Source organism: Aptenodytes patagonicus, chromosome 7 (genome assembly GCF_965638725.1).
Source record: "Aptenodytes patagonicus chromosome 7, bAptPat1.pri.cur, whole genome shotgun sequence".
NCBI classification, from domain to species: domain Eukaryota; kingdom Metazoa; phylum Chordata; class Aves; order Sphenisciformes; family Spheniscidae; genus Aptenodytes; species Aptenodytes patagonicus.
The window spans coordinates 67,361,287-67,371,064 of NC_134955.1; the positions used below are offsets into that span (position 1 = coordinate 67,361,287).

The window sequence follows — 9,778 nt, forward strand, 5'->3', positions numbered from 1 at the left end:
GCAGAGGCAAGTGTTACCAGCAGCAGGACGTGGCCAGAGAGCTGTGCTATGGCAGAGGTGCCGTTCTTCAGGCACATGGCCAGGCCTGAAGACGCTCCCCGGGAAGCTGGTGCTGCCAGGCCGGCCACGCTGGACATGGAGAACACGCTGCTCATTCGGCAGAGGGAATTGCTGCCCCACCTCTCCTCCACAGCAAAAGCACACCCTGGGGAGTCAGACCCAATGCAGCTGAAGGGGCCATTGCAAGGAGCCTTGCAACAGAGACTCCCGTCACCACCTGGACAGCGACTGCCCCCGCCTCTTTGAGAGAGCCCACTCTCTCTGGGAGCTGTACCATGTGCAGAGATGTCAATAAATCACTTGTTTAACACGCAGACGCTGCGTCTGTGAGTGTCTGTGCATCACGTTGCTGGGGAACGTGGGCACAGGGTGCTGAGAGCTCAGCTGCCACAGAGTTGGGGAGCATTTTGCAGAAGCGCTGATGCAGTGGGCTCTGGTTTCAATGATTCACGGGCTTTGGCTTCCCAGGTGGTGTGGGTTAATCCCAGTAGGCAGCTTGGCATCACACAGCTGCTCAATCACCTTCCGCCAGTGGGATGGTGGAGAGAAGCTGAAGGGGAAAAGTGGGAAAACTTGTGGCTTGAGAGAGGACAGTGTAGTAGGTAAAGCAAAAGCTCCACGCCCCGGCAAAGCAAAACGAAGAATTCATTCACTACTCCCCCGGTCTGCTGAGCAGACGTGCCTTTTCGGGAAGCCTTCTGCCTCCCTGGGGCTCGGGTTGAAGACGTTACCAGGAAACTTCCGAGCCTTGTACGGCCCTCAGATTATTAGCCGCTTGTCGTGGTTTAACCTCAATCGGCAACTGAACACCACGCGGCCGCTCGCTCACTCCTCCCCCACCCCCGGTGGGGTGGGGGAGAGAATTGGAAGAGCACAGGTGACAAAAACTCGTGGGTTGAGATAAAAACAGTTCAGTAATTGAAATAAAATAATAACAACAACAACAACAACAACAACAATAATAATAATATGCAAAGCAAGTGATGCACAGTGCAATTGCTCACCACCCGCCGACCGATGCCCAGCCAGTCCCCGAGCAGCGGCCCCCCCGGCCAGCTTTCCCCAGTTTATGTACTGAGCGTGATGTCCCATGGTATGGAATGTCCCTGTGGCCAGTTTGGCTGTGCCCCCTCCCAGCTTCTTGTGCACCTCCAGCCTTCTCAGTCGGTAGAGCACGGGCAGCTGAAAAGTCCTTGGCTAGTGTAAGCACTGCTCAGCAACAACTAAAACATCGGTGCGTTATCAACATTGTTCTCATCCTAAACCCAAAACACAGCACTGTACCAGCTACTAGGAAGAAAATTAACTCTATCCCAGCCGAAACCAGGACACACAGTGACAATAACCTAGAAGGAGCTGAAGGGGACCGAGGACAATGCAGGCTGCATGGCCACGCAGCTGGGAAAGCGGCATCCTTGCTCAAGCAGGCCCCAAAGCAAGCAGATGGGCTGAGGAAACATGGCAGGGTTGTTGTGGGGGCTCCTCTGGTGACAGTCTCACCTGTGAAATGGGCTCCGTTTGCTGGCAGCTCGTGATCATGGAGGCTGCGGGCACAGGAGCAGGCAGAGAGCATCTCGTCTTCTTTCTAGGAGCTGCTGGGAACCCGGTCCCAGAGCAGCAACTGGCGGCGACAGTTATTTAAAAATGCACCTTTGATGCTGCCGCTGGAGCTGGCCACATTTTGCTGCCAGCAAATTGTGCGTTGGGAGGAACTGTGGAAAAAAAATCCACCAAGAATCTATGAATGTAATCTCTCGGGTGAAACTCCATCCCACTTGTAACCCAACTCAGCAGATGTTAATGCCCTGTCCCTGCATTCACATTCCCATCAGAGCCATTTTCCCCAGACAATGGCCGCCTTTGCCCTGGTAGACACAGAAAGTAGGCATTTCCTCAGAGGAAGTTAATTTGGATTTTTAGACACACAAAAAAAAAAAATAGGAAGAGTGGGAAAGAAAATCTTTCCAGTAATCTGGGAAAGTGTCGTGGTTTAACTCAGCTAAACCTTTTAACTAGTCTATGCCAAGGATGCACGGAGCATCTGGGCCAGTCACAATGGGGTGCTTCTGCCACCCATTCCCAGTTAGACTTACTTCGGCTTCCAACACAGTTAGCTGTTGGGATCCCCCCGTCACCCCAGAAATACAGATGGGTTCTGCCCCTATGTAGCTTGATGGTATTAGGGTACACTGTGCACCAGTGTCCACTAGAGCCTTATACTTCTGTGGGTGTGATGTGCCAGGCCACCGAATCCAGACAGTCCAGTAAACCCGGTTGTCCCTTTCCTCCCCCTGGCTGGAGGCAGGGCCCTTCTGATCCTCATCACAGTACTCGTTTCTCATTTCTTGTACATACGAGTCAGAAGTTTCTTCATTAAGATCAGGAGTAAGATCAGCCCTTCTGCTCTGTCTGGGGAACTGCCCGCTGGAAACTGGAGCAGCAATTTTCCTGGAAGAACCTCTTTCTGTGATTGTTTTCCCTCGCAATTCACCTACCCGTGCCCCTGGGGCTGCGGTAGGTTTCCCATCCCACTTCCTCATGTCCTCTCCGTGGTCACGCAGGTAAAACCATAGGGTGCCCCGTGGTGCGTACCCTTTATATTCTCTCTCTTGAGCAAAAGAACGCTGACTCCTAATAGCCGAGATACTGGTCCGTACAGGTGAGGAGTAGGACCTATCCTCTCTGAGTTGCTGGATCTCCCGGGACAGCTTCTCCACAGCCGAGATGAGGGAGGAAGAGAGACTTTCCTCATATTGCCGGAGTCGACTAGCCAATTCATCCACCGTTTGTTCCTCTCCATCTTTCCAGGTCATCACTGCCAATGAATTGGCGTGTGACGATGGTGCGCTCCTTATAAACTTCTGCCACATGGGTCGTGTGCACTTGACTTCATCTGGATCTTTGGATAGTTGTTCATTGTTCAGGTCATCATAAATCACCTCCAGCACAGCTAATTCTCTCAGAAACTCGATACCCTTCTCCATGGCGGTCCACTTGCTTGGGCGACATATGACATCTTCCTTAAAGGGATACCTTTCCTTCACGCTTGACAAGAGTCGCCTCCGAAGGCTGAGGACTCGTGTCCCTTTTCCAATCGCTTTGTCAATGCCCCCTTCCCTAGAAAGGGATCCCAGCTGCTTGGCTTCCCTACCCTCTAATTCCAGGCTACTGGCTCCATTATCCCAGCATCGGAACAGCCAGGTGACAATACGCTCGCCTGGACGACGGCTGAAATCTTTTCGTGTATCTCGCAGCTCACTCAGGGATAGAGATCGGGTGGTCACTGCCTCGTTTATGAGTTCTTCCTCTTCTTCCTCCCCGATCAGCGGCCGGCTCTCCTCCTCCCGTTCTCGTGATGGCCCTTCTCCAGGGTAGTCTGCCTCGTACACTTCTTCCTCCGGTTCCCTTTTAGAAGAAGCTTCTTCCTCCCTTACTAAATGAGCCGACTTCCGCTTCCAAAATTTCTTCTTGTGTACAGGGGCGACTGATACCGGCACAGGCTGGTTCTTTGGTTCAGCCACAGGGCGTGTCGCCGGGGTCTGAGTGGCCACAGTGCCTGTCGCCGGGGCCTGAGTGGCCACATTGCCTGTGGCCATAGTCTGAGTAGCCGCAGAGCCTGTCACTGGGGTCTGAGTAGCCGCAGAGCATGTCGCTGGGGTCTGAGTGGCCGCAGAGCCTGTTGCCGGAGTCTGAATGGCCACAGGGCCTGTCGCTGGGGTCTGAGTAGCCGCAGAGCATGTTGCTGGGGTCAGAGTGGCTGCAGAGCGTGTTGCCGGGGTCAGAGTGGCCACAGGGCCTGTTGCCGGAGTCTGAGTAGCCACAGTGCCTGTTGCCGGGGTCTGAGTGGCCGCGGGGCCTGTCGCCGGGGTCAGAGTGGCCGCAGGGCGTGTCGCCCGGGTCTGAGTGGCCGCAGGGCGTGTCGTTTTACCGTCAGATCCAGAGACCTTCTCTTCCCTTTGAGGGCACTGAATGGTGTTGAACAGGGCTCGGTAGGCATGGGCCAGGCCCCAGCACGTTGCAATGATCTGCATCTCTCTGGAGTTGCCAGGGTGACAGCATACTTTGTCCAAATATTCTCCTAACTTTTCAGGATTCTGCACTTGCTCAGGCGTGACGTTCCAAAACACTGGGGGTGCCCATTGGCCTAGGTGCTTGCCCATCTTGTCCCACACACCCTGCCACTCATAACTATTCAGCCTTGGGGCAGATCTCTGGATGATATTCTTAAATTGCTTACCAACTTTAGACAAAACCAAAACAATATTCCAAAGAAGTACCAATAGAAGTATCTTAACTACCCAAGGCTGTTCAAAATACTGAAAAGTTACTGTAACGAAGGAGGAAACATCATAGAAGAAGGTAGTGACACTGCCATTCTGTATTTCCTCCGTAAAAAAACGCTCAGAAATGTTACTGTAATTGCTAGTTGGCTCCACAAAATGGTATCCGTGGTACAGTAACGGCTTCATTGCGAAACTTACATACCACACTGAGGTCAAGGTCAATGTTCTAAAAACAAACCTCACAAGCGAGACATCACTAATCACTGCAGACCACAGCAAACTGCAAAAACCAACACCAATCTTTAACAAGTACAGCAAAAAAAGGAGCACGATGCAGATTACACAAATCCATAGTGAGAACAGAGACACCAACATTGTGACCCACAACTATTAACAGATACAAGTTCCTTAATACACTCCGGTTAATCTGTTATTATCTCAAACCCTTCGTGCCCCACGTTGGGCGCCAAAAAGGACTGTCGTGGTTTAACCTCAGTCGGCAACTGAGCACCACGCAGCCGCTCGCTCACTCCCCGTGCCCCCGGTGGGATGGGGGAGAGAATTGGAAGAGCACAGGTGACAAAAACTCGTGGGTTGAGATAAAAACAGTTTAATAATTGAAATAAAATGATAATCATAATAGTAATAATAATACACAAAGCAAGTGATGCACAGTGCAATTGCTCACCACCCGCCGACCGATGCCCAGCCAGTCCCCGAGCAGCGGCCCCCCCGGCCAGCTTTCCCCAGTTTATGTACTGAGCATGACGTCCCATGGTATGGAATGTCCCTGTGGCCAGTTTGGCTGTGCCCCCTCCCAGCTTCTTGTGCACCTCCAGCCTTCTCAGTCGGTAGAGCATGGGAAACTAAAAGTGGGTGCCGGACTCTTGTCCCAAGTAACAAGCGATAGGACGAGAGGAAATGGCCTCAAGTTGTGCCAGGGGAGGTTTAGATTGGACATGAGGAAAAATTTCTTCACCGCAAGGGTTGTCAAGCATTGAAACGGGCTGCCCAGGGAAGTGGTGGAGTCCCCATCCCTGGAGGTATTTAAAAGACATGTAGGTGTGGTGCTTAGGGACATGGTTTTGTGGTGGACTTGGCAGTGTTAGGTTAACGGTTGGACTCGGTGATCTTAAGGGTCTTTTCCAACCTAAATGATTCTATGGTTCTATGATTCAGTGAGAATGAATCCAAAATATAGCACCATGCAAGCTCCTGTGAAGAAAATTAACTCTAGCCCAGTCTTAACCAGTACACCAGGGCAGCTGTGAGTCGCTGAGCCAGGGTGGGGCCGAAGGCCAGGGCTGGCTGGCGGGCGTGCCTGTGATGCGCTCTGGCGCCTGTGACAGCACAGGGGACGAGTCACAGTGGGGGCGGCTCTAAGGGGCACCAGCAGGCAGCGCTGCCCCAGTACGGCCTGGGCCAGTGGTGAGTGCGCACGCGGCGGGAGGCCGGGCTGGACGAGGGCAGGGGCAGAAACACGGGCCCCCAGGGGGTGGGTTCTCAGCCTGCATCGAGGGCCCAGCCGCTCGTGGGAGCGCCTTGGGCAGGGAACGGTGCCGCCACCGCCGGGGCTGGTCGCAGGCCTTGCTGCCTCCCAGCTGCCTCGTCCCCTCTCCTACCTGCCCGCAGCTCCCTGCGGATCCCGTCCCCTCTCCCCCCGCCGCCAGCTCCCTCCCTCTCAGCCCCACTGAACCCCTTCTCTCCCTCCTCCTGCAGGCCATGGCTGCCACAAAATTCCTCACCCTGCTTGTGCAAAGCATGATCCAGCACCCGCAGATGGTCGGTGATGAGCTGGATGAGGCCACGCGCGAGCGCATGCAGCAGCGTGCGGTGCAGCTGAGCCAGGAGATGAGTCAGCTGCTGCAGGAGCTGGAGCCGAGGCCCCAGGAGCAGAGGCCCCAGGAGCAGAGTGGCGTGGCCTGGGGAGCCCTGCTCTTTGCTGCCTTGCAGCAGTGGCAATTCTGGGCCGTTGCTGGAGTCCTGGTCCTGCTCTTTGGGCTCTGCCGGTGGCTCAGGAAAAGGAGCTGTCAGCCAGCCAGCAGCAGCAAGGCGGGCAGTTCCAGAAACAAGGCGGATAAGGAGGAGCAAGAAGAAAAGGCCGGTGTTGCACTGGTTGTGGGCAGGATTTCGGCCAAGCGTCTCCTGGACCAGCCAGAATCGTTCACAAGGGTGAAGGAGCTGGTGGATGAGCTTCTCCGCATGTGCCGAATACTCTCCAGGAATAGTTTCATGCCGCGACTGAAGCCAGCCATCAGCGTGGTCAGCGCCTTTGAAGGTTGGAGTCCCTTTGAGGATGATGCTGTCTACCGCCTGCTCGTGCCCCTGAAGCCCCGCCATGGGCACGCCTTCCACCTGGAGCTGGGCACCACAGGGGAGATGCCGGTGAGGAACTCCAGGCTCCGCGTGGAGCTGGAGTGCACCTGCACGAGGGAGCCGCTGGTGGAGGACATGCTGTGCTTCGTCCACCGCCCCAAGGAGGAGCTGAGGAAAAATCAGTGTCCCAGCCTCCTAGGCACCCTCTGCACCGGCCCCTACCTGGACCTGGAGAAAACCACCCGCTGGTTCCAGGTATTGGTCAAAGCAGCCTGGGTGGTTTTGACTCGGTCGAGACACTGCCGTCTAATAGTGCTGCCCTCCAGGCGCTCCTGCAAGCTCCGGCTGATGAACGCTTCCGATAGTAGTACCCTCCTGATTGAGATAATATTTGGGGTGCGGCAAGATGACTCAGACACCTTCCTGAGCATCGAGTAGGCAGAGGCAAGTGTTACCAGCAGCAGGACGTGGCCAGAGAGCTGTGCTATGGCAGAGGTGCCGTTCTTCAGGCACATGGCCAGGCCTGAAGACGCTCCCCGGGAAGCTGGTGCTGCCAGGCCGGCCACGCTGGACATGGAGAACACGCTGCTCATTCGGCAGAGGGAATTGCTGCCCCACCTCTCCTCCACAGCAAAAGCACACCCTGGGGAGTCAGACCCAATGCAGCTGAAGGGGCCATTGCAAGGAGCCTTGCAACAGAGACTCCCGTCACCACCTGGACAGCGACTGCCCCCGCCTCTTTGAGAGAGCCCACTCTCTCTGGGAGCTGTACCATGTGCAGAGATGTCAATAAATCACTTGTTTAACACGCAGACGCTGCGTCTGTGAGTGTCTGTGCATCACGTTGCTGGGGAACGTGGGCACAGGGTGCTGAGAGCTCAGCTGCCACAGAGTTGGGGAGCATTTTGCAGAAGCGCTGATGCAGTGGGCTCTGGTTTCAATGATTCACGGGCTTTGGCTTCCCAGGTGGTGTGGGTTAATCCCAGTAGGCAGCTTGGCATCACACAGCTGCTCAATCACCTTCCGCCAGTGGGATGGTGGAGAGAAGCTGAAGGGGAAAAGTGGGAAAACTTGTGGCTTGAGAGAGGACAGTGTAGTAGGTAAAGCAAAAGCTCCACGCCCCGGCAAAGCAAAACGAAGAATTCATTCACTACTCCCCCGGTCTGCTGAGCAGACGTGCCTTTTCGGGAAGCCTTCTGCCTCCCTGGGGCTCGGGTTGAAGACGTTACCAGGAAACTTCCGAGCCTTGTACGGCCCTCAGATTATTAGCCGCTTGTCGTGGTTTAACCTCAATCGGCAACTGAACACCACGCGGCCGCTCGCTCACTCCTCCCCCACCCCCGGTGGGGTGGGGGAGAGAATTGGAAGAGCACAGGTGACAAAAACTCGTGGGTTGAGATAAAAACAGTTCAGTAATTGAAATAAAATAATAACAACAACAACAACAACAACAACAACAATAATAATAATATGCAAAGCAAGTGATGCACAGTGCAATTGCTCACCACCCGCCGACCGATGCCCAGCCAGTCCCCGAGCAGCAGCCCCCCCGGCCAGCTTTCCCCAGTTTATGTACTGAGCGTGACGTCCCATGGTATGGAATGTCCCTGTGGCCAGTTTGGCTGTGCCCCCTCCCAGCTTCTTGTGCACCTGCAGCCTTCTCAGTCGGTAGAGCACGGGCAGCTGAAAAGTCCTTGGCTAGTGTAAGCACTGCTCAGCAACAACTAAAACATCGGTGCGTTATCAACATTGTTCTCATCCTAAACCCAAAACACAGCACTGTACCAGCTACTAGGAAGAAAATTAACTCTATCCCAGCCGAAACCAGGACACACAGTGACAATAACCTAGAAGGAGCTGAAGGGGACCGAGGACAATGCAGGCTGCATGGCCACGCAGCTGGGAAAGCGGCATCCTTGCTCAAGCAGGCCCCAAAGCAAGCAGATGGGCTGAGGAAACATGGCAGGGTTGTTGTGGGGGCTCCTCTGGTGACAGTCTCACCTGTGAAATGGGCTCCGTTTGCTGGCAGCTCGTGATCATGGAGGCTGCGGGCACAGGAGCAGGCAGAGAGCATCTCGTCTTCTTTCTAGGAGCTGCTGGGAACCCGGTCCCAGAGCAGCAACTGGCGGCGACAGTTATTTAAAAATGCACCTTTGATGCTGCCGCTGGAGCTGGCCACATTTTGCTGCCAGCAAATTGTGCGTTGGGAGGAACTGTGGAAAAAAAATCCACCAAGAATCTATGAATGTAATCTCTCGGGTGAAACTCCATCCCACTTGTAACCCAACTCAGCAGATGTTAATGCCCTGTCCCTGCATTCACATTCCCATCAGAGCCATTTTCCCCAGACAATGGCCGCCTTTGCCCTGGTAGACACAGAAAGTAGGCATTTCCTCAGAGGAAGTTAATTTGGATTTTTAGACACACACAAAAAAAAAAAAATAGGAAGAGTGGGAAAGAAAATCTTTCCAGTAATCTGGGAAAGTGTCGTGGTTTAACTCAGCTAAACCTTTTAACTAGTCTATGCCAAGGATGCACGGAGCATCTGGGCCAGTCACAATGGGGTGCTTCTGCCACCCATTCCCAGTTAGACTTACTTCGGCTTCCAACACAGTTAGCTGTTGGGATCCCCCCGTCACCCCAGAAATACAGATGGGTTCTGCCCCTATGTAGCTTGATGGTATTAGGGTACACTGTGCACCAGTGTCCACTAGAGCCTTATACTTCTGTGGGTGTGATGTGCCAGGCCACCGAATCCAGACAGTCCAGTAAACCCGGTTGTCCCTTTCCTCCCCCTGGCTGGAGGCAGGGCCCTTCTGATCCTCATCACAGTACTCGTTTCTCGTTTCTTGTACATACGAGTCAGAAGTTTCTTCATTAAGATCAGGAGTAAGATCAGCCCTTCTGCTCTGTCTGGGGAACTGCCCGCTGGAAACTGGAGCAGCAATTTTCCTGGAAGAACCTCTTTCTGTGATTGTTTTCCCTCGCAATTCACCTACCCGTGCCCCTGGGGCTGCGGTAGGTTTCCCATCCCACTTCCTCATGTCCTCTCCGTGGTCACGCAGGTAAAACCATAGGGTGCCCCGTGGTGCGTACCCTTTATATTCTCTCTCTTGAGC

The 9,778-nt window shown here is 54.2% G+C and overlaps 1 pseudogene; it reads left to right on the forward strand.

The window, feature by feature from the left end:
- The first annotated feature begins 5,548 nt into the window (after nt 1-5,548).
- On the forward strand, nt 5,549-7,097 carry LOC143163877 (inositol 1,4,5-trisphosphate receptor-interacting protein-like 1; annotated as a pseudogene).
- Nucleotides 7,098-9,778: the final 2,681 nt, after the last annotated feature.